Source organism: Sminthopsis crassicaudata, chromosome 5 (assembly GCF_048593235.1).
Source record: "Sminthopsis crassicaudata isolate SCR6 chromosome 5, ASM4859323v1, whole genome shotgun sequence".
Taxonomy (NCBI): Eukaryota; Metazoa; Chordata; class Mammalia; order Dasyuromorphia; family Dasyuridae; genus Sminthopsis; species Sminthopsis crassicaudata.
This window is the reverse complement of record NC_133621.1, coordinates 13,347,150-13,359,164: the sequence shown is the minus strand read 5'-3', so window position 1 is coordinate 13,359,164 and position 12,015 is coordinate 13,347,150. Positions and strand designations below refer to the sequence as shown.

Here is a 12,015-nt window from a genome sequence, read left to right as displayed (position 1 = left end):
GCCGTGTCTCCAAAGTCAGCTTTCTTTCTCTGCTCCGTACACTTTTCTCACTTCTACCTGGAGGAACCAGCCCCAACCTCTCGGGTGCCTTGGGCTAAACCAGCCCAACGCCTCTCCCCAAGGTGCAGAGGGGCAGCAGGCCCTGTCCTAGTTCGCGTCTCCCGTAGGAAGGGGAGGAGGCTCCAACTCCATCTCTCGGGAGGCCCTGGGCCTCAGACATCCTCCCTTCCACCTCTCTCAACCCTCCCCACACAAGCAAAGCCTGGCCCTCAGCCCTCCCTTTGGTCCCCAAATGCACCATATTAAGTGGAGAAAGTGGATTTCGAGTGGTAAAAAATACAGCAGAGTCGTTCAGAGGTGTGAGTGGGAAGCATCCCAGTCTGGTAAGGCGCAGGCTTTGGGCCCGGAGCTGGAAAAGGGTGGAGGGTCCCGGGGTCTGCAGAGGAGCGGGCCAAGTGAGGGAGGCAGGACAGGGCAAGGAGGGAAGGCTTCCCCAGCTACCACAGGCAGAGGAGGCCCTCTGAGGTGGGACAGTGGCTGAATTAGTTTAAAGAAGTCCATGTGGCCAACACGTGGCCTATTAATGCCTGAGAGAACAAGGCAAGAAGCACTGGTGATTTTACCAACTTGGGGACTTCCCAGTCTGGGGACTCTCTCCCCAGAAGCAGATAAGGCATCTCTAATGTGACTGGGGCAGGTCCCAGGTGCCAGAAATGACACGGAGAGAGGAGGCAGGATCCAGGACTTCTGAGTGCCCAGCATCCCCCAGGGCAGACCACACGCCCAGTGGCAGGACCCAGAAAGGCTGCCCTGGGCATCTGTTTGTTTTGTCCACTCGGATGTACCCAAGCAAGGAGGAAGAAGCTGTAAGGGATTCTAGGGCTTTTGAGACAAGCAAACGAGGAAAGCTTAGAGAATGCCCTCCCTGCCCCCAGCCCCCAGGGACTTAATCCAGAGTGGGAAGGAGAGCGTGAGCAGCCAGAGGTGTTCTGCCCCAGAACCAGAGCTGGCAGGAGGGGCCGGGGGGCCTCTGGTCCAACTCTGTTATACAAAAAGGGGAAACTGAGACACAGATGGGGGGCTAAGTGGCTGGTGCCATCTGAAGTGAGACTTGAACCCAGGTCTTCCAGACCTTCATCTAATTCTCTCCCTCCCCCCACCCCCCACCTCAAACAGCTGAAGGAGCAGCTTCGCCCCAGATCCATAGACTCACTGCTTCCTTAAAATCAAAGTGCTGAGAAGCGCCAAGCTGGGCCCAAAGAGCCATGGAGGCTGGATGTGTGGGAGGCTGCAGAGGCTCCTCAGGAGTCAGTAGACCCAAACCATTGCCTCTGCTGATAAGCTAGAGAGGCAAGGGACTGTGTAGGCTCTCCGGGTGAGAGCCATGGGAGGAGGAAGTCCTCCCGGTGAGAGCCATGGGAGGAGGAAGTCCTCCCGGTGAGAGCCATGGGAGGAGGAAGTCCTCCCGGTGAGAGCCATGGGAGGAGGAAGTCCTCCCGGTGAGAGCCATGGGAGGAGGAAGTCCTCCCGGTGAGAGCCATGGGAGGAGGAAGTCCTCCCGGTGAGAGCCATGGGAGGAGGAAGTCCTCCCGGTGAGAGCACATTTGCTACAGAGCAAATACTTGTGGAAAGACAGAAGCCACAGCAACCTATCCCCTGACCATTCTGATCTTCTGCCATTGGATTCCCCTCCCCAAAGTACACTGGCCATTCTCCTCGAAGGTCCCGAGACAAGAGATGGGGCCCATCTCCCATCTCTGTGCCCCATGCCTGGTCTGCTCTGCCTTCTAGCCTCCTGGGATGGGAATGGCACTGGGCCTGGCGCTCGGCCTCGGCCAGACTGAAGACTGAAGCCTCTTTTGATAGAGCAACTAGTTAAGAAATACTTCTAGAAAGAACCAAAGTGGGAAAGGGAACGGATGTCACAGAAGGAAAGCCTGGCAAGCCGGGACTGCAGGCGCTCCTACAGGCTCTGCCCCATTTCTCAAGCTTGCTAACTGTGTGTGAGGCAGAACAGGTTTTACATCAGCCAAGAAAATGCTCTTCTCCTAGCAGACATGAAGCCAGAGATAACATCCTGATCATCAAAATCTGATCAAATAATTCTTCCCTAATTCTTGCAGATTCTAGCTGTATTTTATTCCCTCTAAACAATATCTTTTGCTTACTGAGCTTTTCCTACAGTATAATTAGGAGGAACGATATTAAAGCCAATGGACTGAAGAGAAACATGAAACGCTCGCCCAGCTGACGCAAAATCCTTCCAGTCTTCCTGGTGGGCCTGACTGACAGCTTGCTGCTCCCAGAACATGCCTTGGGTTCCAATCTCGGCTCGATTATGATAAGAGAAGAACTTCCTCATCCTGTGGGTGTTAGAAAACTGGCATGAATATGAAGAGATGCTTCGAAATCTCCTTCTCTAGAATCCTGTAAAAATAGGCTCCCCATCTGCTTGGGAGACTTTAGAGACAGTTTCTCTGGAAAGAGGGAAGGTCTCACTAGAGCCCTTCAAGCCTTCTTCCCCTGGCTTGGCTTCTTTTACCCCCTAATCCCTAAATCAACACAGTCAGGCTCTTGGAGAAAGCTCTAAAGTTATCCCAGAAACTACCAGTGTCGAGTCTCTCGATGTAAACCATCTATAGGACAGCTGGAGACAGACAGGCCGGTTCTCGGATGAGGCCTTTAGAGAGAGCCAGTATATTTGCATGTTTGAAAGAAAGGGGGGTGGGGGGAGGAAAGATGTCACCAGACACCTTGATCAAAATGTGCTGCTGTCTACTTCCTCAACCAACATATTGCCAGCAATCTGGCAAGCTGCCCGGGCGTGATTAACAGCTAGTACATGAGAACCAGGGTTCTGGTCAATCTAAATTGTAATGCCTCCCCCCAGTGGTTGTATCCGGGACACTGGAAGACTAGCCGCTTAGGTTCAACTCGAGGCAAGTCAGGCGGCCCCAAATTACAGCCCAACAGGGCTCGGGGGCCAGACGAAAAGCCACATGAACAGCACAGACCTGGGCTTCCTTCTCTAGCGGAGGGATACTCCGAGGGGGAAGACGCGGAGGAGGGAGGGGGGAAATCTACAATTCAGGGAAATTAACCTGCTTTTTCCCAGGCGAATGACGTTTGCCACAGTCTGCGGGCTGAGCTGGGAGGAGTCCTGTCAACGCTCAGTTCAATTTCACTGGCGAGCCACAAAGATCAGATACAAAGTTGCAGCAGCTATCTGCGAGACTCTCACCTGCCGCAGGAAAACTGCTGACAGGAGCCCGCCTGGCTTCCTCCTGTTCCCATTACGAAATCGCAAGTTTCAGAATTACCTAGAAATCCGTAGCGTGCACAGGGAACAGATGGGCTTTCTCTTTGCCCACATCAATTCTCTCAGTTACTTATTAGATAGCTTTTGCCTCTTTGAAATCCCAGGATATTTACTATTGTTTCAGAAGCCGGCAGCGCCCGGCTTTCGGAAAGCAGAGCCCGGCAGGGAAATTACGATCCTGGTCCCCGGGAGACAGCAGACCCCCATCACATTTTTTAAATACACTTTTTTTTTTCCTCCCCCCAGAGTCCTGACTCATAGAAGTTCACGACTCTTAATTCTTTAGGGATGTCGGTAGGAATGGAATCGGAAGTTAGGAACGGCTGCTGGACAGCCCCCCGGGTCAGAATTTAATGCGAGAAAGAGTCCGGGGGAAATCTGCCTCGGAAATAGGGACTTCTGAAATTTAGACCATAAAAACCCAACCCAAGGGGGGAAGGGGATATCGGGAGAATCCTGCAGCTTTGCTGTGCTCAGGTTTAAATCGCTGGATTTTTCCAGGGATAATTAATTCAAATATAAATTCATCTTAAAATTCTGCCCCCCCCCCCGGGGAGAAATGGAAGGGAGGGGGTCCGCCCGAGAAGGCATCCGAGGCGAGGGCGCAGTGAGTCCGGGCACCCGCTGCTGCCCATGCTCGTCTTGAGCGAGGCCACTTATTTGTCACCACCGTGGGCATTAAGGCAACCCCGGCCGCATGGGGACAAACTCGGGGATCGGGAAGCGAGGCGGCTTATGTAAGCCATGACCTCAGAGCGATCGCAGCCCCCAAAGTTCTGGCGGATTCCGGGCGGGGGTCCCATCTCCCGGCCCCTCCGGGCTCGCAGCGGGCACAGCGGGGGTCCGGCCCTCACTGCAGTAGTGTGGGCGCAGCCAGAGGAGCACCCCGGCTCCCCAGACAGGGGCGCACGCACGCACGCATGCACGCGGCCGGGCTCCCCACTAACTCCGGCGGGGCGCCCCCACTCTGGGGCCGGACCTTCCGCAGGCGCCCCGGGCCGTCCTCCTCGCGGGGGGAGGCGCCCGCCCTGCCCATCCCACTCGGGGGAGTTGGGGGCGCGGGGCCGGCTGTGCCCACGGGGCTGGAACCGTACCCCCTCCTTCCTAGGGGAGCGGCTCGGCCCGGACTGGGGGAGGGGCGGGGGCTCTCCCCCGCGCTCCGCCCCGGCCCGGAGGAGGGGGCGCGGGGGCGGGGGCCCGGCCCGGGAGCGGGCGGGCAGCCCCACAGACACGCGCACACACGCATTCACTCACCGGCTCGCGCCCCGCTGTCTGGCCCCCGCCGCCGCCACTCCAGCCCCCGCGCCTCTGGCCGCCGCCGGTGCCCCCTCAGCTGCTGCCACTGCCGCCGCCGCCGCCGCCGCCGCTGCGGCCGATGCCCCCCATGGACCAAGCCCGGCGCCGGACTGGAAGCGGCCAGAAGCGCCGCGGCTGCGCTCCCCTCCGCTCAGCTCGCGTGTCCCCGCGCGGCGCGGCGCCCGCCTGCCCGCCGGCCCTCCCTCCCTCCCTCCGGCCCTCGCGCGCTCGCTCGCTCACGCGCCGCCCCCCGGCCCCGCCCCCGCCGCCGCCGCCGCCTCGCGCAGCCGCCCCGCCCCCGGGAGTTCGCGCGAGCCCGCGGCCCCTTGCGCGTGCGCCGGCCGCGACTGGCGGGCGGGGGCGCGCGGGGGCTCCGCTCGGCGGATGCCCTCGGCTGCTCTCTGCTGCCCCCTATCGCGCTTCCCCTTCTTCCACGCCCCCTCCCCCGCCCGCGCTCCGCGTGGCCCGTCTGGCTCCGGGAGCGCGGGCGGCCACGTGGGGCTCGGGGGTGGCCAGCCTTCTCCCTCCCCCTCCCCCGCGCCTGCAGTCACCCGGGCTGAAGCTGGGGCAGCTCTCCGGGGAGGAAAGCCTCCCTCTCGGAGAGTGCCCGGGGATCCGGACTGACCTTGAGCCAAGCACACAGTAGGAACACGCCAGCCGGCGGGGTCGGGGGTGGGGTGGGGGGGAAGGGAGGGTCACTCCTCCGCCCCGCAGAGACTCGGGGTTCCTGGGTCCCTGAGAGGCTAAGAAATAACCATGAACAGTTCTAATGTTTGTAGAACACCTACTGTGTGCCCGGCATCCAATACTAAACGCTCTATTATTCCTCACTCCGGAGGTGGAAGAGACACTGTTCTTACTCCCACTTTCCAGATGAGCAGACTGAGGCTGACCCGGTCCAATGACCGGGTCACCCGCCCAGTCTGTGTCTGACTCCTGCTCCAGAGCTCCAGCTTTTCTCGGGGCGAGAATTAAAAGCAGCAGAATGTCAGCTCCTGGAGAGCTGGGACTGGGCTGCTTTTTATCCTGAGTGCGCCAATGGCAGCTTAAAACTTCTCTGAGACCTTTGGAATATCCTGCGGTATACTCAACCCTTGGCTTTTGTCCTTTGGTCGGAGTTGAGGGGGAACGGCCCAGAACGGTGGGAACTCTCAGGGTGGAACACTGACTTCACTGGTGCAAGTTACCTCCCCTATGCCAGGTTATGGGCCCTCCCTTGGAAAAGGGTTCAGATGCGGCCCGGAATGGGACGCCCGGTTGGAGTTGGTGGGGAGCTTCGTGGAAGCGTTTCTATTTCCAGTTCCTGTACTCGACCCTTCATGAACCGTTGTCAAGTAGACTGACTGAGTGACCTTGGCCAGTTAATTGGGCTCCGGAAGCCCGGGCTCTTATCTAGAAAGCAGTCAATGGAATGGAAATGGCAGATGTTGCTCGTGGAGTGGTTGTGAGAGTGAATGAAATCACTTGGGCTTACAAACCGAAGTGCCAAGTTAAGCGAGGTGTCAGTCTCTCTGTACCGCGCAGTTCTGAAGGAGGCGGAGGCGGTTTCTGGGCCTGGGATCCGAGCACCTGGGCTTTCCGACTCCAGACTCGGCCTTCTAGTCGCTTCCTCCTTGGCTGCCTCTCAGATAGTTACTCAGCCCTTATTCTGTAAGGGTCAAGGGAAAGGAAAAAACAACAATAATCCTCCTTGCCTTCTTTCTGCTACTGGGAGAACTGACTGTTCACAGATAAACAGAAACAAGATTGCACATAAAGAACCGAGTATTTATAAAGCATCTAGGGATGTAGGGAACTGTGCTAAGTGCTTTACAAATAGATCTCATCCGATCCTCACGGCAACCCTGGGGGCTGGGTGCAGTGATCATCCCTCTTCCAGGGGGGAAATGAAGGCAGAAAGAGGTGAGGTGACTTAACCAGGATCATGCAGCTTAAATGAGGGAAGATTGGAATTCAGATCTTCCTGACCAGCTCCCCACCAACCTGCTTCATTCAGATCAGTGCCTGCTAGAGGAATGAATGGAGATGATTTGGGTGGGGGAAGCATCACCCCACATCCCACAGCACTGGTACTTAACAGCCATTTTCTCATTGGATCATTTGTTCTGACCTCTGTGACTTTGGATGAATCACTGCCCTTCTCAAGCCATCGGTGTACTCCTCCGTAAAATGAATGGGTTGGACTCAATGGTTCCCAAAGGTTTTTCAAGCTCTGAGTCAAGGGCAAGGGAGAAACTTTGTGAGATGGGTGTGCCATTGTATTGCCAGAAAGATTGGGAAGGGAAAGACTTGTCCGTGGTCCTGGAGCCTGCTTCTCATGATAGGATCACAGAACTTTGGAGGCTGTCTAGTCCAATGCCATCGATGTATGAAGATCCAGAGAAACCAAGGAAACATAGGTAGGGTCAATATTCTCCAAATCTCCTCTGCCATCTCTCACCAAGCTCTCCTTTGATGGCTAGAGTGAGCTGGTCTCCTTTCTAGAAGAAATGGCAAAAGGCTTGAGTAATGCATCTACATTCTCCAGGTTATCAGGAAGTATGAGTATTCCTTTCCAAAGAAGAAGGAAGAAGAAAAAGGAAAAAGAAAAAGGAGGAGGAGGAGGAGGAAGAGGAGGAGGAGAGATTCATTATAGAGGAAGGAGGAGAAAAGAGTAATAATTGCAATAAGATGCTAAATTTGTTAAGTAATAAGAGAATCATCTTTGATCTGAGGGGAGCTCTTTGTTCATTCGAGAATGATAATGATAAGATGTCTTCAGATGAGGTCATTCAGTCAGAGAAAGAATAGACTGGTGGTGATTGTCTTTCCCCCAATAATAAAAGCTCCTTTTCTTTTTAGTTATGTGTCCATAGATTAGCACAATACCTGGCACGTAGAATTGCTTAATAAATGAATTTTCATTCATTCATTGACTATAGATCTTGCAAGAAGTCCATAAGACAAAATCTAAAGAATGAATCAACAATAAAATCTATGACCACATATCTCAACAAAAATGTACAAAATATATATAAAAAGCAAAGTGAACTAGAGATTCATATTTCGAGGTACTGGGGATATAAAAGGCAAAAATGGTTGCTGTCCTTAAGAAGTTTACTTTCTGTCAGTGGAGACAACAGGCACATTCATAAGAATATCCCAAATTAGAATAAGATAATTTGGTGGGAGGCACTGAAAGGGGAGGGTCAGATCATGTGGGTTGTAGTGTTTGAGTTGAATGTTAAAGAGCACTAAGGATTCACAAGAAGAATGAGAGTTCACCCTGGAATATTAGGTTGAAGCTAGATTGTGAAGGACCTGAAAAGTCCAATAGAGCCATTTGTACTTTACCCTTGAAGCAACAGGAAGCAACCAGCAGCTACATGGAGGTGAGATTGGATTCCCCACCTCAATGAACATAACCAATACGGCCCAAATGAAATTACTCAATTGGTCATTTCAGCTCATTCCTTCCTATTTCTATTTCTTGAATCTCTAGAAACTTTGGGGACTTTCTTCTTGGGGAGACCCAGGAGCCCCTGTGTAAGGATGCAGTTCCCACAAAACAAGAGAAAGGAATTGTAAAGGTTCTTTAAATGGGCGGGCACAGTGCAACAGGAGATTTGAGTGACCCAGAAGTAATCTCTGTGGATATAGGACTGCCCTGTGGGTGGGATCCTGGCCATGTTGAGATAGCTTCATAATGGGTGACGGCTCTCTTGATGGTTGGCTGTGTGGGTGACCTCACAGGCCCTTTATAAGCCCACTGCAGATAGCAGTTGCTCTCTTTAACCTGGCTCCCTAACCTGGGGTAGCCGAGCCAAGCGGATGGATAGCAGAGAGGTAAGGAGTTTGGTAGTAAACACATGGTTCTTCTAGAAGGTGTTCACTAGGGAGCTAACAAGTCAGGCATTAAATCAGGGCATTATGTGAGTAGGTATAATAAAGGCTTTTAAGATTACCCAGGCTGTTCTTGAGTGTGCTACCGGTTATTAAACTACTATTCAAGAAATTGTGGCTAGAGACCTTTGAAGGCCTCAGAGGAGGCGAGCCAGGTAGAGTTGACACTGCAAAGGACAGTGGTCAAAGGTACTCTGGTGGGCCTAGGACAGACTAGTAATTGTAACTGCCAGGAGTGCATGTTACACCCCTGTCTTGGTTAAGCTGAATTATCTTGCTCCCAATGGGAGGAAACTTTCACCATTGTCTGATTCATGTTCTCCTATGTAGACCTTATCTAGTTTGTTTTGCTAGATTTGGATAAATGGGTTTCTTTTCTTTCTCTGTATGTGTTCATTATAAAACTGGTATTAGTTAGGGGAAGAGTCAAGCCTCGAACATAGAGGTTGGGGTCCTCCAGCTTTCAAAATGACAACAATCTGTACAGAAGCAGAATTCTAGCCTGGTGGCCCTCTTTCTGTATCATCTTTGGTTCTAGCCCCTCTATCTCCCAATCCAGTTATTTACTAAGGTCTGCTTATCAACCACCAACCCTGATAGCGACCCTTGATATCAATTCTATCATCCCATTCATTCAAGCCTTTCTCTCTGCTCTCAGGCTCACAGCCTCAGTTCACAGCCTCATCATCTCTCACCTAGACTTTTATAACAGTCTTCTGGTCTTCCAGATTCCTTCTTTCCCCATCCAATCCATCTTCCACATAGCGGCCAATCTTCCTAAGCCAGTTGTCAACTCTATGCTACGTAGCAGTGTGCCAAATGCTAAGGATCCAAAAAAAGGCAATGTCTGACTGGTGTGACCACCACGTTCCCTTCAATGGACTCTTCCCTATAATCTTTAGAGTAAAAAATAAAACTCATCTGGTTCCCACCTACCTTGCCCACCATTTTATATCACCCCCTTCCTGTTTGTCCATACTTTTTTCCTTCCAGTTCAACTACTAATCTTTGAGCTCAGAACCCCATTCCAACAACCAATGCTTAGAACAGTACTTGGCACATAAAAATCTCTTCATAAACTTTGGAAGGTGGAGAGTTACTGATCTCTTCCCTCTGTGGCTAAGTCCTGACACCTGGAATTCTTTCCTCTATCTGACTCTCCTATTCTCTTTCTTCAAAGCTCAGCTCCAGGGCTAATACTCCTCAAGCTTTTTGCAATCCCCCAATGTTAATGCTTTTTTCCTGCCTCATATTACCTTGCATTTACTTATTTGGGCATAGAATATAGCTAGCTATCCCTAGTTTACTACTACTCCATTTCCCACAAAATGTAAGCTATTTAGGGAGCCTATGTTGAAAAACTATCTCTACCACTCATGGTCTATTGTAATCTTGGACAAATCAGTGAATTTCTGTGGGCTTCAATTTCTGAACTATAAGATGAGAGTTCAGTTAGATGACCCTAAAGGGGTCATCTTATTCCTGGTTTTTAAGGGATTGGGGGAAGGGGTCTTGGAATGCTTAATATAGTTCTTCATATACAGTAAGCATTTTATAAATGATTGGCCCAAAATATTCCTTCCCCCAAAATACTCTTGCCTCTTAATTCCAACCTTTTTTCCAACTCTTAATTCCCCCCTTTTAAAAATCATATTTGATTGCTCTTATACAGTAGGTGTTTAATCAGTGGTGGATGTTTTTTAACTGAATTGAATCCAATTGAGTTATTGCTGTTATTAACCAGCATCTTGTCTTTGAAACTACCTACCTGCTAGTAAGCCTGGATTGCTGACCAGGCTGGACACCCCACCCAGCCAGTGAAAAAAAAAACAAGAATTTCTTCTGTTGCTGAACAGGGAAAACTTAGCCACTCATAACTTCTTTTCACTCAGTGGACATCTCTGTCTGTCTCTTGAATTTTTTTCCAAAAATAAGAAGGGTGTGTATGATTCCCACCCTGGGGTAAATAAGCTGAACTGGAACACTGGCTCTCTTCATATTGCAGAGCCTCTGGTGAAACCCTAGATACCACTTCCGTGGGACCCACCCACCCCGGTCCCCAGCTGGGTGGATCATCCCACACACTGCCTCCTCCCTCAGCATCACCAGAGTGTGAAAGCCAGGCCCGGGGCATGAGCATGAGCATGAGCACACTCCAGATACACAAATGAAACATCCTGACCCAGACACAAGTATAATTTTTCCATGGAAAGAGCTTCAGTGATGTGACCAGCCTTGGGGCATCCATCTGTGGCTAAATGAACTTTCTTTAAGCAGAAAAGTCTTTAATTCCAATTTAAATTTCTGTAAACCTGAAAAGTTCTGTGAAATTTCATCTTGCTTCAGTCTATACAGGGTTTAGCCCTTTAATTTAAAAAAAGAATATGTATATATATATGTATATATATATATATATGTATATGTTTGTGTATAAATATGTGTGTCTATATCCATGTATCCATCCATCCATCCATGCCTGTGTGCATATACATATATCCTAACTAGAGTGTAGCCTTCTAAGGTGGATGGGAAGAAGGGGAAAAGGAATGGAAAAAAGGAATTAAGTAAAAAATGCTCTACAAGAAAGCAAAGAAAAGATGAACAGCTCTGAGCACAATGTGTAGTATTTATCATAGAGGTTTTCTTGAAATGGAAATTTATTGCTTTACATTTTGAATCCTCTCATGTTCTGCTATGAACATGGCAATGTCCCCTTCCCCATTTTGTATTTAAGTTTAAAATAAATAAGTGAAATGAAATTACTCAATTGGTCGTTTCAGTTGGAAATGAAAAAAAAAATGTTGACAATCTTGGTGAACTACTGTGAATTTCTTATAGGATAAACAAAGTCCAAGTCAGAGGAATTGTACTAATTTTGATAATATGAGTAGTTTTTAAAATATTCTTTTTCAGTTGATAAGCGTTTTTCCTTCCTTCCCATTCTCCTCCCTCCCCTATTTAAAAGAAAAAGAAGTCCCTTGTAATTTCTGAGTGAATGAAAGAAACCCCTATATTGTCAGTGTTCCAGAAGACATGTCCATCCATCACCTCTCTGTTATCACAGGGCTCTTAGAATCCAGGTTGGTCTTTGTGTGGATCAGAATTTGTTTGTTTGTTTGTTTTTTTATTAGAGTTTTTAAGTCATTCGGGTTTATTTTTATGATGCAGAATACCTCCTTTCCGTGTCATAAAAATAAAAGCAAACTATATTGCTTAAAACAATCTATGACATCTGGTCATTGTTTGCTGATTATATCCCAAGATGGTTTTACTATATAGATGTAACTAGAAAAGGGAAAACTTGCTTCATTAGCAGTCTTGGCCACATTCTGTAGCTATTTGCTGTCTCCCAATGGTCATTAATTGAGGAAACCATTCCTTGAGACCTGCTCTCCAGGAACATCAAAAGGGAAATAAGAAAGTGGGGAGCAATTCAAAGCAAAAGAAGAGAGGTTCCAGGGACTAGCTGAGCACCCCCCCCACACACACTCTCTCTTTGTGCCCTCTCTGTTACATGC

General features: G+C 50.2%; 1 protein-coding gene across 3 annotated transcripts in view; it reads right to left on the bottom strand.

The window, feature by feature from the left end:
* The window catches only part of PALS2 (protein associated with LIN7 2, MAGUK p55 family member), an 82,192-nt gene that overhangs the window by 51,860 nt on the left and 18,317 nt on the right, over positions 1 to 12,015 (bottom strand). The window contains exon 1 of one of the 3 annotated variants that reach the window (XM_074269172.1): positions 4,574 to 4,755. The exons of 1 other annotated variant lie outside the window; for it this stretch is intronic. The gene's annotated coding sequence lies outside the window, so the exon portion shown is untranslated. Of the gene's footprint in view, positions 1 to 4,573; positions 4,756 to 12,015 lie in introns of those variants that run through there. One more of the 3 variants, XM_074269169.1, reaches the window with a different exon arrangement.